General features: G+C 38.1%; 1 protein-coding gene across 3 annotated transcripts in view; it reads right to left on the reverse strand.

Moving 5' to 3' along the window:
* SLC25A21 (solute carrier family 25 member 21) overlaps positions 1-20,656 on the reverse strand; it is a 526,466-nt gene that overhangs the window by 453,407 nt on the left and 52,403 nt on the right. The gene's annotated exons all lie outside the window — the stretch shown is intronic.

Raw genomic sequence — 20,656 nt, forward strand, 5'->3', positions numbered from 1 at the left:
TCTTCATTAAACTGTTTTTAATGGCCTTTTTGATGACTGCCAGTTTCCTCCACAATAAAGGAAGTTTTGACCTGTGAATTCATTTTTTTAATCTAGTAATAACTTTGAATACATTAACTGAACATTGTGGACCAAATAAGGAGTCAATTACTTGTATTTTCCATCCTCTGAATAAAATACAAATGAACCAACTTCATCACTAAACTTAAAAGGTTGTCTTCATTGGCAAAGAAGTCTAACTATTTTCTGCTAACTCAAGTTCTTTTAAGAGAATAAAGAAAGTTGAATTATCTGTGACCTAAAAACAACCAAGTTTCATTTTCCCTTGCCTTCTGTGAACATCAGTCAAGTGACCTAGTACTGTTTCACAGTAGCGCTCCACATAAAATTACTCTAAGAACTCATTAGAGAGCTGCCTATAAATTATGATCCAGCACAGTCTTCATTTTCATAAATAGATGCTGTTTATTTTTCCTTCCTCATTCATTCTTTATTTTCCTTTTTCACTCATCTAGATATCGGGACGGCATGATGAATGCATACTCCTCAAGTCATTATCTTTGGTAAAGAGACCTCAAAGATAATCACCTTATCAACTAGTTATAACAAGTCAGAAGAGAGACAACCATGAATGAGTCTGAAATCTTAGCGCAAACACTGTCCAACTATGTTTGCTTTTTGTAAAAGCACATCCTTTCTCCTCAAGTGTTTAGTTTTTATAGATGTCAACTGAAAAGATTTCAAACTACACGCACACCAAACACCACATCACGATTTTGTGCCTCTCCAGATAGTGTATGTGTGGGACACCAAGCATACGGGAAATACGGTTCATCTCACCAACACACATTGGAAAAGATCCTCATTTTCAGCATTTTCATGTGTACTTTCTTTGGAGTTTCAAAAGAGAAAGTGAAACATCAGTTTTAGGTTTAAACATGTCATCACAACTTTGGGGATTTTTCACATTATAAAAGTAAAAAACACAACTGGGATGTACTAATTATTCACAGTAAAATGTTTAAATGCACCTATGATGCATTTTTTCTCTTGAAAATATATCTTTAAATTCCGATTATTTTTTTTTGTTTCCCTAATTATTTCTTAATTACTTGCTTACGCTGTTGCTAAAATATCACAATACATACAAGCTGCAATTATTAATACCCTGGTTTGAAAATATTTCTACAGCTGTTGCTTTTGTAGGAATCCCTTTTTTTTTTAAAGCTGAGGAATAATGCCGTTAATGAAATATAGATACTTAATAAACCATTTTTATGTTTAAAAGCAATTCATTAACTGGCAGCTAACTAAAGAGAATACAAAAACCTCACTTTTAATCCTCAGGTTCTTATTGTGAATATTTGTTCTGTTGAATACTTTTCTGTCAGGCAAAGTCTCCAAGTTGGGAATGGGCCCCTGCCAAGTCTCTGAAAATCGATTGCTCAAAAATCTTAATTATAAGAAAGTAAACAAAGAGCGGGTTGAAGCAGTGCAGAGTTCTAATGAGTTAATGTAACAAAACTCGGCAGAGTCAACTCGCTTCAAAGCGGCAGGCTCAGCTCTGACAGTCATCCATCAAACTGAAGGTCTCCTTAATAAATGCCAATTATAGGGCACATATGCACAAACGTGGCTAGCCTAAGCTTGAGGATCATTTCCTTCCGAGAAAACTAGTGACCAGGAAAACACCCAGGCAGTATAAGCAACCAGCCCACCGAAAGTAAGGTTTGCTCCTGATAGGAATAATAACCAGCATTATTTCTCTCTCTTTTTTTCAACTTTGGAAAAGTTCAGAACCACACAGAATTTTGTTTGGGGTTATACAAATTCCTTCACAATTTGTATAGAAGTCTAACATAACTTTTTAAAAGCCATGACATGCCCATAATGTATACAGAGTCTCCGACTTCCGCCGTAAGCGAGGCTTTTTCCTAACTTAATCATACTCAAATTTCACCCCTTTTAAAGATCCTGATTCAAAAATGTTCACTCATTCTCCACAGTCCACAAATTTATACCATCTCTTCCTGTGGTATTTTATGTGCATAAATTAAAAAAGAATGGCCTCCAATGAGGATTAAAAGGTTGAAAAAAATCATAGACTTTCCAAATTTAGTTTCATTTTTTATTTTAACTCTCAAAATGTGTGTTAACAAAATATATATATTTTCCTATACTCTTACAAAATAATCGATTTATGTTAACCTTATTACCTAGAGGAAATGCTGAATTGACTCAGATAGGAAGTTACATTGTAGGCTTAGGCTTAGCATCATATCACTATGTAACCCAGCATACATGAGAAATACATGTTTGAGGACTCCTGAGAAATAATGAAAATATTCCCCCACTAGTATATTAACTCTTACTGTAGAACTCAAACCATTATATGAATCCTAAGTTTCAAAAATATTTCTCTCCTGCCTTTTTCATTATCTACCTGGCCGGGCATGGAGTCCATCCTCAAACAGGTTTCAGAGAGGCGTATGATGACATCAGGGGAGGGGAAGGAACTTTCTTAGCAAGATGGCCACAGATCTTTTGTTCAGAGGCCATGAGCCCCAATTTTATACCACAGCACAATTTCTGTAATGGAGATAGATGGATTTTTCAAAAAGAAAGTCTGTATCCTCCTATGATGACAGAGATAATTAATGGAATAAATGAAAACGTTCATGTTTGATATTTTTATGCAAATGGATTAGAATAGTCTGCATTAGTCCCAAGTTGATGTCTTATCTAATTGCCGTTTAAAGTGATATCTTCCATTACACATGCAGACCCGTGCTAAATTCATTTATTTCCATCTTGCCTGAAATTATGATGAATGGTCTGAGCTCCATTCAATTATTTAAAATGTGCAAAGAAACAGAAACAATGAAACTGGCAAAGCCCTCTACATTCTTAGGAACAATTTAGGCTAATTAGCATCAACTTCTCCCCCATTCATCATACCCCTTTAGAAATATAAACAAACTGTCAGCTCTAACCTAACAAACAGATCACTGAGCTACTTAACACAAATTATTCTTACATGAAAAGCTCCTTCTCAGGCAATATTCTCCTTTAGGGCATCTGGGAAGCTGAGCTATTAAAATTGAAGACATATGTTCCAGTCAAACTTAACTCCCGGATTGTAATGATCGCTGTTGTGACAGTTTTCAGTCAGCATACTTGCTGCTGGCAACACAGCCCAAGCTTGAGCGAAACAAAAGTCAAACGGAATGATGCACACAGAATCCTAGATGCAGAGGACACCTCCTCATCCTACCCATCACAACTGACTTAGTGGGCCTCAACTCATGATCTCCAGTGGCAGCACAAAGTTTTGCAAAGTTTGGTTTGGGAGCATTAGGGAAAGGAAGGTAACAAAAGTGGTCTTAGACAAGACAGTGGATTTCATCATGTGTTATTGTTCATTACATCCAGTGAATGAGACTGAAACTATGGTCAGTGGAAGCCTGTAAATCAGGACCTTTCATTTCAGAGAAGGTAGAGAGGACACAGATAGAAGAGCCCAGGTGGAGAGAAACGTAAATTGCAGATAGGTTGTGTATGTCTCCTCAAGTGGACTACTTAGAAACTCTGAACTCTCCTTTTAACTAACAGGAATTAAAAATAAAGTGTTTTACATACTAGAATTCTGTGACTGAATCCTTGCCTGGATATTGGACTAAGATATTTTCTTCATTTGTTTAAATGAAATCACATATATACAGTCAATCCTTATTGCTTGCAGTAGTTATATTCTACAAAGTCACTGAGAGCACTGAATTAGTGAATACTGAACCCATTACTCCTAGGGGAAATAACAAGGCTAAGTTCCTGAGAGCCTTTGGATCACAACTTTTTCATCAACCAATCAGTACATTACTTTATGTGTGCCCCAGTTTAAACACACTTTACTTAATATACAGTTGATTTATTAATATTGACCTCACAACCAACAGCATTATAACTCATGCCTGAACACAGCTTACCTAACAGATGTATTTTCTCAGAAGGCACATCACAGCCCTCTTGCATTTAGAAACACTAGACAGCGCTTCAGCACCATGCTTGGAGGCCATTTCAAACAGTGAAATAACCAACAAAAGGCACAAAAAATGTGAAGAACGTGGCACTAAATAGACTATGAAAGGGACATGTGTTTACAGCACGAGAGTTGAAACAGGAAGGCAGAGTATCTTCTCACTTGACCTCAGCTGGGAACATGGGCTTCAGATGGCTCAGATTGTTCACCATGCTGCACATGTCTGCAAATGACCATGAAAGCACGAGCACTGATTTTGAGGTTCCAAACCAATTTTAGCAAGTAGACAAATTCACAAATACTAAATCTGCAAATAATGAGGATCAAATGTGTATACATTCATACACTTTTTTTATCTTCAGATTTCTCACGGAAGGTCTCTGAGTTTTTTTCTCTTAGTAAGCAAGAGTCATAGCCTAAAATCAAGCAAAGCATTTCATGAGCTAACTGATAGAGCAGGTGGCCACATTCCTAATTATATGATAAGCAAGAAAGCCTTTCAAATATGTTTCTGTTCTTTAGCATCATAGAAACATGAATATTGATGGCACCACGTGAGTTTGAGTGAACTCTGGGAGTTGGTGATGGACAGGGAGGCCTGGAGTGCTGCAATTCACGGGGTCGCAAAGAGTCAGACATGACTGAGCGACTGAACTGGACTGAACTGATACTTCTACAGTATAGAAGTATAGAACCCGACATGGAACAATGGACTGGTTCCAAATTGGGAAAGGAGTACAACAAGGCTGTATATTGTCACCTTGCTTATTTAATTTACATGCAAAGTACATCATGTGAAATGCTGGGCTGGATGAAGCACAGCTGAAATTAAGATTGCCAGGAGAAATATCAATAACCTCAGATATGCAGATGACACCACCCTAATGGCAGAAAGCAAACAGGAATTAAAGAGCGTCTTGATGAAAGTGAAAGTGGAGAGTGAAAAAGCTGGCTTAAAACTCAACATTCAAAAAATGAAGATCATGGCATCCGGTCCCATCACTTCATGGCAAATAGATGGGGAAACAATGACAGATTTTCTTTTCTTGGACTCCAAAATCACTGCAGATGATGACTGCAGTCATGAAATTAAAAGACGCTTCTTCCTTGAAAGAAAAGCTACGACCAACCTAGACAGCATATTAAAAAGCAGAGACACTACTTTGCCAACAAAGGTTCATCTAGTCAAAGGTATGGCTTTTCCAGTAGTCATATATAGATGTGAGAGTTGGACCATAAAGAAAACTGAGCGCCGAAGAACTGATGCTTTTGAACTGTGGTGTTGGAGAAGTCTCTTGAGAGTCCCCTGTACTGCAAGGAGATCCAACCAATCCATCCTAAAGGAAATCAGTCCTGAATATACATTGGAAGGCCTGATGCTGAAGGTGAAACTCCAATACTTTGGCCACCTGATGAGAAGAACTGACTCACTGGAAAAGACCTTGATGTTGGGAAAGATTGAAGGCGGGAGGAGAAGGGGACAACAAAGCATGAGATGGTTGGATGGCACCACCAACTCAATGGACACGGGCTTGGGTGGACTCCAGGAGTTGGTGACGGACAGGGAGGACTGGCGTGCTGCAGTTCATGGGGTTGCAAAGAGTCGGACACGACTGAGCGACTGAACTGAACTGAACTGATATTTAAGTGGAGTTGTCTCTAGGACTAGAACACTGGCCTTTAAGCCAGTTAGTGCATCCATCCCCTTGGCCACAGTAATTTCTTTAGGAATAAGTACATGACTCAGTCTGGGCTAATGACACACAAGGAGATATTTGCTGAGTTCATCTGGGAAAAACAGTTCCTGTTATAGCCATGGTGGGAACCAGCCTCAGGATGAAGCAGGCACTACAAAAAGCAGAGCAGAGAAATGCAAAGAATCTGGGTCCTTGGTGACAGTGTTGTGCTCCTGGAAAAAAAGTCTCACATTTATCCCACTCTATTTTTTAACATTTCAATTCAATAACTAATAAATACTAAAAATATACTTCATTGTTTAAGACAACTTGGGTGAGGTTCTGTTTTCCTTGTACCCAAAAGAATCCTGATATTTTTACATGCTATTTTTTATTTCCCCTGCTCCTAATACACACACACACACACACACACAGAAACATTAGTGACCTGAATTATTTTTTGCTCATCTTTCCATATACTCTTTACTTCCTGGCATCATGACTGATAATAGCAGCCATTGATAAATATTGGGTTGCCCAAAAAATTCATTTCGATTTTTCCATAAGGTGTTATGGAACACATAAGGTACTTTTTATGACAATTCAATATATAGAATTCAATTATTAGAATGGAGAATTCCTCCCATGGATATAATCATAACAGTTCAGTTCAGTCGCTCAGTCACGTCCAACTCTGCAATCCAATGGACTGCAGCACTCCAGGCCTCCCCGTCCATCACCAACTCCCAGAGTTTACTCAAACGCATGTCCATTGAGTTGGTGATGCCATCCAACCATCTCATCCTCTGTCATCTCCTTCTCCTCCCACCAGTAAACCACATTAACTGCACAATGGTTAACCAAGATGGCTGCCATCACATTGCTGCTCACCAATGAGAACAAAGCTCTTGCTATGATCACCTTAAACATAAAGTTATTCACTTTACATTATACATATCTGTACCATGCTGCTGCTGCTGCTAAGTCACATCAGTCGTGTCTGACTCTGTGCGACCTCACAGACGGCAGCCTACAAGGCTCCGCCATCCCTGGGATTCTCCAGGCAAGAACACTGGAGTGGGTTGCCATTTCCTTCTCCAATGCATGAAAGTATAAAGTGAAAGTGAAGTCGCTGTCATGTCTGACTCAGTGACCCCATGGACTGCAGCCTTCCAGGCTTCTCTGTCCATGGGATTTTCCAGGCAAGAGTACTGGAGTGGGGTGCCATCGCCTTTTCCAATCTGTACCATAGAAGGCTAAAATCTTAAAACAACCAACAAGAATCACCTTTTAACTTTATCAAGGAAAATTACAAAGAAACACAATCATATTTCCTGTCCACCCCTCCCAATAGGACTTTGGAATACATTTTCTTCAGTCTCCCTAACTCCAGTTTCTGAGGATTGGGATAAAATGAATAGGACTGAATGTTACCCAAGCTTCATTCATAAATGCTAAGCAAAATGCCAACTTAAAAAAAAAATTTCTGTCCACCTTTTTTTTCCTCTATGGGTGGTTTTAACAGCCACGGTTATTTGTGGATGCAAAACTGCATATAATAAATTGCAACTGCAATTGACTAACCTCAGAAGGACTGACAAGTGACTAATTACTCCCACAGGTGGCCAACTGCTTTGGCAATTAGCCCATTGTGGGCAAAATTCATGGCATGGAAAAAGAGGCTTCCTTTTCAAAATATCCACACCTCTTTTCTGGAGGAGGAAAGGAGGGAAGAGGACTACACGTTGGGGGTGGGGGTGGGCGGTATGGGGAAGCAGGGTTAAGGGATAAATGGAAAAATTAATGGTTTCTTCAACAATGAAAAAAAAAATTAATCTGAAGTTCTCTCCCAAGATGGTGGAATTCTACCTAACCATCTTCTTCCAAAATAACTTCAGTAATAATTTTAAAAAGAAATCAAGCCATCTAGCTAAATATTTAAAATAATTATAAGGCCATTTGCCATGAACAAATATTTCCTCTTGAGTTTATTATATATCTCAGAAATGTTTGAGTGATACTGTAGCAGTTTTGGAGACTCTGTTATAGCCCATTCTTCACAGAATATAGCAATAGCATAAAAGATTTATATCTAAATGTACATTTTTTATTAATCTATGTTTATACTATATATCATTCAGTTCAGTTCAGTTCAGTCGCTCAGTCATGTCCGACTCTTTGCGACCCCATGAATCGCAGCATGCCAGGCCTCCCTGTCCATTACCAACTCCCGAAGTTTACTCAGACTCACGTCCATCGAGTCAGTGATGCCATCCAGCCATCTCATCCTCTGTTGTCCCCTTCTCCTCCTGCCCCCAATCCCTCCCAGCATCAGGGTCTTTTCCAATGAGTCAACTCTTCGCATGAGGTGGCCAAAGTACTGGAGTTTCAGCTTTAGCATCATTCCTTCCAAAGAAATCCCAGGGCTGATCTCCTTCAGAATGGACTGGTTGGATCTCCTTGCAGTCCAAGGGACTCTCAAGAGTCTTCTCCAACACCACAGTTTAAAAGCATCAATTCTTCGGCACTCAGCTTTCTTCACAGTCCAACTCTCACATCCATACATAGCTTTCTACTAAAATGTCTCAAGATCCTAGATAACATTCCCATACCACAACAACATAGTCAAGAGGGGAATTTAGCTTTTTAAAAATTTATTTATTTATTTTTACTTTTGGCTGTGCTGGGTCTTCGCTGGTACACAGGCTTTTCTCCAGTTGCAGTGTGGAGGCTTCTCATTGCAGTAGTTTCTCCTGTTGCAGAGCACAGGCTCTTGAAAACATCGGCTTCAGTAGTTGCAGCACATGGACTCAGTAGTTGTGGATCACAGGCTCTACAGCACAGGGTCAATAGTTCTGGTGCGTAGGCTTAATTGCTTCGTGGCATGTGGACTCCTCCAGGATTGGAGATCGATCTCATGTCTCCTGCATCGGCAGGCAGATTCTTTACTACTGAGCCATCAGAGAAGTCCTGGAATTTAGATTTTAAAGATTTCTCTCCTAACAGACTTCAATCAAGAATTACATGTTTAAAATATTCATACTACCCAAAGCAATCTACATATTCAATGCAATTCCTAACAAAATTCTAAAAGCATTCTTTTATAAAACCAGAAAAGTCGATCCTAAAATTCACATGGTATCAGAGAGGACCCTGACTAGACAAAGCAATCTTGAGCAAGAACAAAGCTAGAGACGTCATTCTTCTGCCTGATTTCAATGCATACTACAAAGTCATAGTAATCAAAACAGTATGGTACGAGCCTAAACATAGATTATGTACATCAATGGAACAGAATAGAGAGCCTAAAAACAAATCTACACATCTACAGTCACCTAATCTTTGACAAAGGTGCCAAGAACACACAGAAAGTTAAGGACTGTCTCTTCAATAAATGGTGTTGAGAAAACTGGATATTCATATGCAGAAGAATGAAACTGGACTCATTTCATACCATGCACAAAAATCAATTCAAAATGGATTAAAGACTTAAATGTAAGCACTGAAACTGTAAAACCACTAGAAAATATGGAGAAAAAGTTTCTTGACATTGGTCTAGGAAATCATTTTTTGAATATGAACCCCTGAGCACAGGCAACAAAAGCAAAAATAAAAAATGGAACTGAATCTAACTAAAAAGCTTTGCACAGCAAAGGAAACAACAAAGTGAAAAGACAATATAAGGAATGAGAGAAAGTATTTGTAAACCATCTGATAGGAGACCAATATCTAAAATATTGAGTTGGCCAAATAGTTCATTTGCAGTTTTTCCTATAACATCTTATGGAAAAACTGCAAATGAACTTTTTGACTAACCCAATATATAAGGAACTCAAAGAACTCAATAACAAGAAAACAAATAATCCAATTAAAATATGGGCAAATGATCTGAATAGATATTTCTCAAAGGAAGATATACAAGTATATGAAAAAATGCTCAACATTAGTATTCATTAGAGAAGTGCAAATCAAAACCACAATGAGATATCACGTTACATCTATCAGAATGGCTATTATTTTAAAAATTAAAGGATAAGTGTTGGTGAGATTGCAGAGAAACTAGAACCCCTGTACACTGTTGGTGGGAATGCAAAATGATGCTGCTATGAAAACAGTAGGGTAGTTCCTTAAAAACTTGAAAATAGAACTACCATATGACCCAGCAATCCCACCACTGGGTATATATCCAAAGGAAATGAAATCAGTATCTTGAAGAGATATCTGAACACCCATGTTCACTGCAGTATTATTCAAATAGCTAAGAAAAGGAAACAACCTAAGCATTCATCAATAGATGAATGGATAAAGAAAATGTGACATATTATGTATTATTCCATTGTGAAATGGAATGGAATAATATTCAGCCTTTAAAAAGAATAGAATAATACTCAATGGAATAATATCCAGCCTTTAAGAAGAGAAAATCTTGTCACTTGTGACAACATGGATGAACATGAAGGACATTATACTAAGTGAAATAAGCCAGATACAGAAAGACAAATACTGCATGTTCTCACTTATAAGTGGAATCTAAAAAAGTATACCACTTAGGAGTAGAGAAGTGGTTTCCAGAGACTACAGGGTGAGGGAAATGGGGAAATGTTCAAAGGGTACAAAGCTTCAGATATGCAACATAAACAAGTTTTGGAGTTCTAATGTACAACGTGATGAACACAGTTAACAATATTGTATTGAATACTTGATATTTGCTAAGAGAGTAGATCTCAGTTACTCTCACACACAAAAAAAGTTAACTGTGTGAGGTAGCAGATGTGTTCATTAGCATGATTGTGGTAACCATTCACATATATCAGAACATTACATCATACATCTTAAGTATGTACAATTTCTGTTTGTCAATTATACCTCAATAAAGGTAGGAGAAAATGATTTGGTATTTTTTCCCTAAAGATATAAGTAACCACCTTGTGATCAGTCTCTCCATTCACCAGAGGCGGGTCTCATGAAGGACAATACTAGTAGAACTGCAACAATCAAACAAAACAGATACTTTACATGCCAGACTTGGAAAAAGCTGGATACACCTCATTGCCATCCAGCTGAGATGATCCCTACATGCTACATGCTCAGTTGCATTGGACTCTGCCACCCCATGGACTATAGCCCACCAGGTTCCTCTATCCGTGAAATTTTCTAGTCAAAAATACTGGAGTGGGTTGCCATTTCCTATTCCAGGGGATCTTCCCAATGCAGACATTGAACCTGCGTCTCTTGCATCTCCTGTATTAGCAGGCAGATTCTTTACCACTGACCATCAGGGAAGCCCTAAGATGATCCCTACTAGTATAGAAAATATGAAAACCTTTGACTGTGTCCAGTTGATGAGGACTGGGAGATATAAGCACTATACTGAAGACAAAATACACTGCACTGAAAACAAAAACAAGAGGGAAATCGTAACATCTGTAAGAACATAAAAAACAAATTTGTTTGACTCATAAGTTCTCTTTTAAGGAATTATTCCACAGATAAACAAGTTTATACACAGATATACATGCTTGCTGAAACATTCACACATAACCATAAATACACACAAACATTCATATATATGCACAGATGTACATACACACACACACATGCAACTAGATAAGTATACTACATTGCAGGGTGCTATAGCAGCATGGTGCACGCATGTGTGCTAAGTCATGTTCAACTTTGCAACCCCATGAGCTGTAGCCCACTAGACTTCTCTGTCCATGGTATTCTCCAGGCAAGAATACAGAAGTGGGTTGCCATGTCCTCCTCCAAGGGATCTTCCCAACCCAGAGATCGAACTTGCGTCTCTGCATTGGTGGCCTTTGGGAAGAGGTCATGAGGATGGAGGTCATGAGGACAGAGCTCTCATGAGTGGGATCAGTTCTCTTACAAAAGAGATCCAGAGGACTCCCTCATCCCTTCCTGCTTTGTGAGGACAGAGTAAGAAGACAGAAAATCATCTATGAACCAGGAAGCAGGCCCTCACCAGACACTGAATCAGCAGACATTTTGATTTTGGACTTTTCAGCTCCAGAATTGTGAGAAATAAATTTCTGTTATCTATAAGCTGCCTAGTCTATGGTATTCTGTTACAACAACCCAACAGACTAAGACAGAAAGTAAAGGGCCAGGGTGTTAACTACTTACTCTCAATTGGTTCAGACAAAAATAGTATCAGTTGATGGATGGATGGACAGATAGATAGATAAATAGGTAGACAGATAGACTGAGAGATGGACATAGAGAATAGATGATAAAGAAACTTAGCCAAAACGTCAATCGCATTGAATCTGGATAAAATTTCTATCATTCTTGCAACTTTTTTGAAAGTCTGAGCTTTTTTTCAAATAAAAACATTTTTAAAAGATATACTTACAGTTTCTGAAAGTAAATACTAAAAAATGTTTATGCATTTACCTCTAGGACATGTAAATAGAGGGCTTTGGGGGGACAGACAGCATAAGGTCACTGAAAAGGAGGAGGACTCTGCTTTCATTTAGTATGCTTCTCTACTGTCATAATTTAACATGAACATATGATACCTTGGTCATCAGTTCAGTTCAGTCGCCCAGTCGTGTCCGACTCTTTGCGACTCCATGAATCACAGCACGCCAGGCCTCCCTGTCCATCACCAACTCCCAGAGTTCACCCAAACTCATGTCCATCGAGTCAGTGATGCCATCCAGCCATCTCATCCTCTGTCGTCCCCTTCTCCTCCTGCCCCCAATTCCTCCCAGCATCAGAGTCTTTTCCAATGAGTCAACTCTTCGCATGAGGTGGCCAAAGTACTGGAGTTTCAGCTTTAGCATCTAATTAATCTAAAGCAACAGTGTGGAGTTGTAGAAAGTGTGTAGTCTCTGGAGCCAGACAGATGTTGGTTGAAATCCCCTCAGTGCCCACTTTACCTTGGGTGTGGCCTTGATGAAGTCAAGTAATTTTCTTGACTGTGAAATTCCTTAGATGACCTGGTTTCTTGTCACAGCTCTGTCACTAATCAACTGGGGAATATTAAGCATGCCATCTCACCTACTTGAGTCTCAAATCTCTTATCTATAAAAGGACAGAACACAACCATATTTCTTTTCAAGTTCATTTTTGCTGCAAAGAGGTTTGGATTTTCAGGACATTACCATTAACCCCTGCTTTTCAAACTTCCTCAATACTCGTCTTCGCTATTATCAAAGACCTATATCAGTACCTGTTTTCGCTAACTGAAAGAAATCCAAAGACTTTTGCTTTTATTCAAAAAGATGAAAAGCAAAAATAGCATTCATCATTGGTTTTGCAGGAAGTGTAACAGCACCCCCGAGTGAGGAGAATGTCACCGCCAAGCTCCTTCCCAGGGAACTAGACTCAGCCTTGAAGTGTTGTGTCTGTGAGTATCTGAGCCTTATCTCAATTATTTGTGTGCAACCTTTAGCAAGGTGTGTCCTAAGGTAATTGCTTCTTTCACTTTACAACACTTAGGAAAGGTTTCATAGGAACTCTTTGCTTTTGGCTATCTGGGGAATCCTCTAGCTTCTTTAACAGGAAGAGTTTTTAATTTTACCATTCACATGAAGAAAAGATGATCAACCATCTTCTGGGCCGATGGCTATTACCTAAACTCCTCCTGCTGCTGCTGCTGCTAAGTCGCTTCAGTCGTGTCTGACTCTGTGCGACCCCATAGATGGCAGCCCATGAGGCTCCTCTGTCCCTGGGATTCTCCAGACAAGAATACTGGAGTGGGTTGCCATTTCCTTCTCCAATGCTGCATGCGTGCTAAGTCGCTTCAGTCGTGTCTGACTCTGTGCGACCCCACAGATGGCAGCCCATGAGGCTCCTCTGTCCCTGGGATTCTCCAGGCAAGAATACTGGAGTGGGTTGCCATTTCCTTCTCCAATGCTGCATGCGTGCTAAGTCGCTTCAGTCATGTCCAACTCTTTGAGACCCCAAGGACAGCAGCCCACCAGGCTCCTCTGTCCATGGGATTCTCTAGGCAAGAATACTGGAGTGGGTTGCCATTTCCTTCTCCCAAACTCCTCCTAATGGGACTTAAAATGTTTTTCATATGCTGGAGTTGAGGCCACACTGACATGTAATCTTTGGACTTCACCCAAGTTGGGGCTGAGGGTACAATGTGCATCCTTGATTCTTCTATTCCTGACCTTCCCCAGGACGCACTTCTCAGTCTTTGCTTTGTGAGTCCACCTAAAACCCTGCTGGGGCAAACATCAGAGACTGCTTAACTCGGGAGGACCCTGTTCTCATTTCTCTTTCCCATTAATGTTGAAACCAGTGCATTGCTGAAAGGAAATTTAATCCATATGCTTCTCAGTAATTTACACTTAACACATCACAATATTCCGTTGTAACACTCATTTGTTGTCCCAAGAATTCTCTCGAGTCTTTTTAAGGCCTTTTATTCTTAGCAGTCTCGGTTCAACAGTCATAAATGGAATTTGAACTCCAGAAGGACAGTGCTTTATCCTTATTATTCCTCACTTATTTTGGTAGACCTTGCAGGCTTCTTTTCCTCCCCTTAGGTAAGAAAGTTTTGTTCTAAGATGCTTTTTACATTCTTTTAGTTATATAATCAGGGTGTTAATAATTACTATTTGCTGGGCATCAGTAATGACAGGCTCTATACTAGGAACTTCTCTGTATCTTCTTTAACCTTCACATTGAAGTAAGCATATTTTTTTCCTATTTTTCCAGATTCAGAATTCAAAGCTCTGAGAGATTAATTTGCAAAAATCATATAGTTGATAAGAATCTAAGTGTGACTAATTCCAAATATTGCACTGTATATCTTCTTTTTTTATCACTACAATTATTTATTTATATTCCTGATCAAAATAGTGTAAGTATTGTATATATTGTAATTTTGATGAAAAAGTGGAAGTAGTGGCAGATTTTATTTTCTTGGGCTCCAAAATCACTGCAGACAGTGACTACAGCTACGGCATTATTATAAGAGATGCTTTCCATCTATTTGGAAGGAAAGCTATGACCAATCTATACAGTGTATTAAAAAACAGAGACATCACTTGCCAACAAAGGTCTGTATAGTCAAATCTATGGTTTTTCTAGTAGTTATGTACAGATGTAAGAACTCGACCATAAAAAGGCTGAGTGCCAAAGAACTGATGCTTTTGAACTGTGGTGTTGGAGAAGACGCTTGAGAGTCCACTGGACTGCAAGGAGATCAAACCAGTCAATACTAAAGGAAATCAACTCTGAATATTCATTGGAAAGACTGATACTGAAGCTGAAGCTCCAATACTTTGGCCACCTGATGCAAACAGCTGACTCATTTGAAAAGACCCTGATGCTGGGAAAGATTGAAGGCAAAAGGAGAAGAGAATGGCAGGGGATAAGTTGGTTAGATAACATCACCAACTCAATGGACATGACTTTGAGCAAACTCTAGGAGATAGTGGAGGACAGGGGAGCCTGGTGTGCTACAGTCCATCGGGTCACAGAGTCAGAAACGATGTAGAAACTGAACAACAATATGGTACTTAGTAAGTACTAGACACTAGTCCAAGAATTTTACTCATTCAATCCATATAACGTCCCTAAAATGTGAGTATTATTATTACCATCCCCATTTCACTGAGGAAGAAACTGAAGCAGAGAAATGCTAAGATGCTCAAGGTACACCCAGAGCCCAAGTTATTAAATGAAGTTCAAACTCTGCCATTCCCTCTCATAAGGTAACTATTATATTTATTTGCACATACTTAGTGAGAACAGAGAGGAAGTCTGAGAAACACTGAGAAATGGACATACGTGAGAATCAGTGTTGGATCCTAGTAAAAGTGATGATAGGTCCCTCAGGACAGTCCAAGCTCATAACTATTGTCTCAGTAATTATTAATAGTAATCCTTTCATTATCAATAGTATCTAAGTTTGGGCAATAAACTATAGGGTCAAACTTTCAGAAAAGCCCTATTCCACTTCCATAAGCAAGGCTCTTATGCTTTGATATCCATAATTCCATCTGTAAAATGGGAATGCTCTTTTTTTGCCTCCCAAGATGATATTATGAAGGCATTATAATAAGAGTATAAATGTAAGATATTTTGCAGTGTTACAGACATCAGAGAGCTGCCTAGGGAGTTTCTATAACTGTGGAACTCCCATCATGAACAGAGCATGAAGGTAGACGCTTTAGATTTGTTAGAGGACTCATTGTCCTTGAGTACATAATGCCTTTTTTATTCTTATAAAACAAACATTTGTGATAGAAACCTTGGTGTCAGGATAGAGTACAAACAAACCATTGTCACTCTTAACCATCATTACTGAACTAGAAACTGTGACAAGAAACTTGAAAAGGAAGCTTTGCTAATTTCATTATATAATATTCACTTTATGGCTGACTCATTATTCCCATGTAAGCAAGAAAAATGAGCGGAAGAAAAGAATAAACTGTTTTGTTATTTAAAATTCAGTTTAAAAAGCTAGTACTGCTAAGTAATTCATCAGAAAGAAAATCTATGGTTTTTTTAAAAATAAGAAAAAGTATACTGTGACCTTGCTGCTACAAAAATAAGTTGAAATTCAGGAAAATAACGCACATAAGGAGGAATTAACCTATCTTTAATTAGATATGAGTTCTATCATGTGTGTGAAAGGGGAGAGAGACAGCATATTCCTTTGTGTTCTGGCTTTTTGGTATGGAAATTCACAAAAACAAGAGAAAAATCATCTAAAATGGATAAAGGTATTAAATCCTTTTTATCTTTTTGTAATTCTCCCCAGTTTTCAAGTTTTTGTTCCCTGATTTCTATCCATTCACTTTGCCACATGCTACTTTCTGAATTATTGGTCATTTTATCAGTCTATCACTTTCCTTTGCTCCTCTTTATTATCTCACTAAATGTACTCAGTTCTTTGTAAATAAGGGAAGAAAATAAGTATATTCATTGTATTTTTTTCTTACATTTTGTCCCACTTTGTAAAAGCAGAGTTTGGGTTATAGTTTCCTTAACTATAAATTGAAATGTTTCATTTAGTTGATCCCCATGAAATTTACAGCTTTGCAGTTCACAATATATTGCATGAGTGGGGGGAGTTTAATAAATGCTTCAAACTGAGACAAGGATAGAAATTACAGTGGTGTGAATTATTCTATCTTTCTTTGGGAAGAAAAATTGCCATAACAACTAACTCTGCTTCAATTAAGCAATAAATCTCTGGTTAAACAGAAAAAAGAAAGGACTAAGGGAAAGAAGGAAAGGAGAAAGGAAGAGAGAACAGGAAAGAAGGAGGGGAGGAAAAAACCTCTAGGTACATAAAAACATGGGTCAGATTTGTGGCATTCCCTTAATTTTTTGCTCCAGTGAAATATGATCTGTTAGTCATTAGCATGTGGAACATGAAGCCAAGATACATAAATGCAACTTTGGCTTTTTGAAAAATCGTTTTATCTTTACCTGTCATAAAGAGTGGTGGTCAAAGTAAACAATGTCATTAGTTAGGAAACTCATCTGCTAGCCTCAGCTCTATTTCTAACCAACTTTCCAAGTCACTTGGTTTTTTCCAGCCTGGATTTTGTCATGGTTCCTGAGGCATCTCTCAGAGAGGGAAATAACGATAAGGATTATACCTTTGGTGCATCACAATTTTTTTTCACATTGCAAAACTGTCACAGAATTGATTCTTTTTATAATCTGAGGTCTTTATAAAAGAAAATAAAAACAAAAATTTGATAAATAATATTTTTCTAGTTTGATTTCTCATGTGAAAATTAACACTGCATGTCTAAAATCAAAACAGCTTAAATGTATATAATGAAGTAAACTATTACAATTTTATTAAATATCTTATGAGGTTTCTTTATAACATCATATTACAAGAACCAGTACTTCTGACTTTAAGTTGACCTGTGCTTTCCATGAAGAACATTTTCACACTTGTGAAAAAAAAAAGTAAAATTGCTGTAAAACAATAGTTTGTGAACACTACTTCAGACTTTCTAATCATGCTCCAGGGAATCCAAGAGCTCATTTCCTCTGAAGTTCTATTACTTATGTTTTATGTTAAGAGGTTATATTGGTTTGCAAAGGCATTAGTTAGCCAGAAAACTAGTCCCTAGAGAACTTGCTTTATTATTAAATGCAAAATCAAATAGTAAATAGTAGGATGAAGGTAACTTTCACATTTATTTAACGCCTAAATTACCTAATAAGCTCATAGAGAACAGGTGAGCGTCATTCAATTCTGAAGTATTAAGTTCATCCATTCAAAATACGGCACTTGCAGGGCCTTCAAGGGGCTTCCCAGGTGGATCTGTGGTAAAGAATCCACCTGTAATTCAGGAGACATGAGTTTGATCCCTGGGTCAGGAAGATTCCCTGGAGAAGGAAATGGCAACCCACTCCAGTATTTTTGCCTGGAAAATCCCATGGACAAAGGACCCTGCTAGGTCACAGTCCACTGGGTCACAGAAGAGTCAGACATGACTTAGCAACTAAACAAGAGGGCCTTCAAAGTATGAAGGAGTCTTCATCTTTTATTTCTCAGAACCCAAATCACAGGATGTGGAGATCATTTTCTATGATAAAGACACAAGGAAGGTACCTGTTGCTTGGGTTGAAGAGTTCAGAACAGAAAGTGATGGGGCCACTCATTTCTCTGGAGGTCAGTCCCTATGCTGGGCCTGGGTCATCTCCACCCACACAACCTCTACAGAACCATGATTCAGTGATATAAGGGACTACACCATACTGCACTCAACAACTGCCAGGCAATACCACAACCAAACGACCCCTCATGCTGCAATGAAGATGGGAGATTCTGCTTGCCACAGCTAAGACCTGGTGCAGCCAAATGAAATAAAGAAAGAAATATTTTTTTAAATTGTCAGTTAAAGCCATGACAATGAAAATACTTCATTCTCAAACAACCATTCATCAATAATAATAATAATTGATAATATAAAACAATGGAGGAATAACATGTTTGAACCAATATTTATCATACATGTTATCTGGTTTTTACAAGACAATAACTATTGGAAGAACTTGGTTTCCTATTTTATGCCAAATTTCATCACATAATTCCAAAAAAGATAACTACTCACTTTTTGAACCAAGTCGCTAAATCACTGATATAAGGATATTTTGGAGCCAAAACTTGCACAGTAGGAAGATATCCAGCCCAGGAGTAAGGAGACTTGAATTCTGGACCAGGCTCTGCTTTAGAAATCTCTGAAAAATTAATTCTCTCTAGGCCTTTATGTTTTCAGCTATAAATTAAGGAAGTTGGGTTCAATGGAAGGACTCTAAACTTTTGTTAGAATAAGACCACTTTTTTTCAAGAAAATTTATTAATGAACCCAATCTGCTAAAATGATAAGAGTGAATCTGCTCTGCTTGAAAAGAGGGCAGGAAACCCAAGTTTTACCAACCACCTTCCCGTCAAAGAAAAGCCAAATTATGTTTAAGGTACAGGTTGCCTCCTGTACATTTTCTCTTTTACAAAATAATTCTATGTCAACTATCCCTTAGAGAAACAACTGATTATAATCTTATTCAAAGATGAAATCCAAACTAAAACAAAGTTAAGTCTGACTATTATGTGGCAGTTAAAGACAATACTAAGTTGAATTTGCAGGCAGTAAATTCCTACTACATTGCACTCAGCAAAGATTTTTCAAATGGAAAACTAGTGCATATGTTGGATAAGCTGGAAGTCTGAAGACAAATCCTGAGATGGAAAAATAAACCCATTTATTTGTTCATTTAACAAACTTTTTTGAGCACTAACAATGAGCTGGGCAATATTCCATATTGTAGAGATATAGCTGTGAACAAAACAGACAAAAATTCCAGTTTTCCTAAGGCTTACATTCTCATTTCCTTAATTTTCTTTTTATTTCTTTTTCTCTTTTTCTCTATCTTTCCTTCCTTCCTTCTTTCTTATTTCCATCTTTCTTCCTCTCTCTCCTGCCGTTTTTCTCTTTCTCTTTCAATTCTTTTCTTTTCTACCAACTTCCTACAGAGCACAGGCTACTTATGAACACTAGCTATTTACATTGAATATTAGCATTGTCATTACTGTAGATTAAAATAAGGGAAAGGAAGCAATAAGCAAAGAAGAAAAAGAATAAAGAGGGAGAGAGAAAAGTAAAGAGGAGAAGAAATAAAATCAGGAATCTGAACTAGAGAAGATCAAAACTGTTAGAGACCATTCTAACAGAGACCACTCCAATACTCATTCTATATACTCTTCTTTCCTTTTGGTAACAGAAAACCCCACCTTTACCACTTACTTTTAGCTGGACACACAATTGTCTATTTCCAACTACACTTCCCAGAGTCCTTTGCAGCTAGGAGTGGCCATATGACTAAGTTCCAGTCAATAGGATGTGAAAGAAAGTAATGTAAGTAATTCAGGTCATATCTTTATTAAGGCAGTTGCTTCTTCTCCTTACTTATGACCACCCCATCACCAGTTCAGGCTGAGATGAAGACAGTGCTGGTAATCATGCTTTTACTATGCAGATAGGGATCATATTCTAAGGAAACCAGGAAAAAATGAAGTAACCTATATTCCTTGACCTTACAGAACAGAAACTCCTGTATGCCTTCCTTTTTGAGTCTCTGTATTTTAAAATCTCTTTGTTACAGCATCTTAGAATATACTCTAATTAATGTAATTTCCTTCTCCTTTGTTATGATTAAAAAACAGAAACAAAAATACAGGGATAGATGCAAAGAGATAACACCCAACAAGTGGCTCTGCCTTGATGTTATGAGGGCTAAAATCACCAAGGAGTCTTAGTTTCTAGAGTGTCAAGTCACCCTAAGAAAGCTTTGTAAAGTGACTTGAGGGTTTCCATGGACACTTCAGCTAGGTCAAATTTCAACAGACCAAAAGATATTTCAGCAGGAGAATCATTCACCATGCTCCTATGTTCACTATGGCTGTCTGCTAGTTTCCTATTACAAGGTG

This window comes from Bos mutus, chromosome 21 (assembly GCF_027580195.1).
Source record: "Bos mutus isolate GX-2022 chromosome 21, NWIPB_WYAK_1.1, whole genome shotgun sequence".
NCBI classification, from domain to species: domain Eukaryota; kingdom Metazoa; phylum Chordata; class Mammalia; order Artiodactyla; family Bovidae; genus Bos; species Bos mutus.